Source organism: Montipora capricornis, chromosome 14 (genome assembly GCF_036669925.1).
Source record: "Montipora capricornis isolate CH-2021 chromosome 14, ASM3666992v2, whole genome shotgun sequence".
NCBI classification, from domain to species: Eukaryota; Metazoa; Cnidaria; class Anthozoa; order Scleractinia; family Acroporidae; genus Montipora; species Montipora capricornis.
This window is the reverse complement of record NC_090896.1, coordinates 46,223,883-46,225,221: the sequence shown is the minus strand read 5'-3', so window position 1 is coordinate 46,225,221 and position 1,339 is coordinate 46,223,883. Positions and strand designations below refer to the sequence as shown.

General features: G+C 37.2%; 1 long non-coding RNA gene across 1 annotated transcript in view; it reads left to right on the top strand.

Annotated features, from left to right (window-relative positions):
- Nucleotides 1–410: 410 nt before the first annotated feature.
- Nucleotides 411–1,339, top strand: part of LOC138033093 (uncharacterized) — a 1,932-nt gene continuing 1,003 nt past the window's right edge. Inside the window, exons 1-2 of the long non-coding RNA XR_011128566.1 lie at nt 411–464; nt 637–696. This is a non-coding gene — a long non-coding RNA (uncharacterized lncRNA). The remainder of the gene's footprint in view (nt 465–636; nt 697–1,339) is intronic.

The window sequence follows — 1,339 nt, the reverse complement described above, 5'->3', positions numbered from 1 at the left end:
TTATTGACTATAAAAACACATGGCAAAGGCTTATAATGAAAGATGGAAGGACGAATGATGTAAATAGACCTAATCGGCTAACTCAATGTTGTACCCAATTCAAACCCTTTGGGAATAAAACGTTTTGTTCTAGGTATTTCCATGTCATTTAAATATGAATGCTACATTATCATGCAAATACAATACACAAAGAATCTTAGTCCCGGGAGATTTGAATTGGGTACAACATTGAGTTAGCCGATTAGGTCTATTGTGTTAAGTATAGAATTGTAATTGGTCGATAATTTTAGTCGTTAACGCCATTGGTTACTATGACACATTGAATCAATTACATGTAACAAGAATAATATATCAACAGCTATATATAGCTGGCATTTTCAACATCAGTCGTTTGTTTGTCGAAAGCAGCGAGAAGAAGAAGAAGAAGAAGAAGAAGAAGAAGAATTATATTTCTTTACTGTTAGGTTAGGAAATCGTAGTTTTCTGTTTCAAATGTCTTTGTTAGTGAGAGAATGAGGCCATACCTATCCATTCACAACACATAAAATACTGTGTATTTTTTTATCTAGTTTTTATCCATAGTCGCTACCTGGTGCACTGCTTACAACGTTTTCTTTGTTTTTTTTTTTCTTTTAGGGATTCAGATCCGTTTTGGAGAGCAGTACACAGTTTACAGCCAGTAAAGTCAAAATGAAGGTAGATACATTTTATGCATTTTGAAATCCACTTGACGGTTCTGTACCCGGGAAAAAAAGAGGTAATTGCGAAATCTTTTTTATAGTCAGTTAAACAAAATTATAACTTTTATAAGGAATCTTTAAATAATAAGGAAAAGAGAATATAGCTCGATCAAACGGCATGTACTAGCTAGGGAACAATATTCTCAAATCCAGAGAAATTCAAGGCCGTCCTGCAAACTCTTTTGAATGAGACTCTTGTGCACACTGAGTACTGTGTTGAGCCTGCATCTATTGTTGCGCGATCGCTGGTCACCAAATCAATCTTGCTAACATCACCAGTATACACACTGGTTTACGGCTTCACGGCCATGTCGGCTTGCGGCTTCACGGCCAAGTCTCTTTCTTTAATACCAAATTCTATTCACATCTTAAATCTTGATTGTTGATCGTTTGGCGTTGCTGTTCCTGGTGTAGCACACTGCTTGAAGTCAGCCCCTTTCTGTCTGGGTCCGACGAGCGTTTATCGTCATGAACACAAGCACAAAAAAGGCCTTCGGGGCGAGAATAGGTAATTCTTCTCGTCTTAAAACCCTCATTCCTTCAGTACTCCCTGCCTTATTTTCGAGAGAACAACAGTCTGCAAGTATTTCAATCGTTTA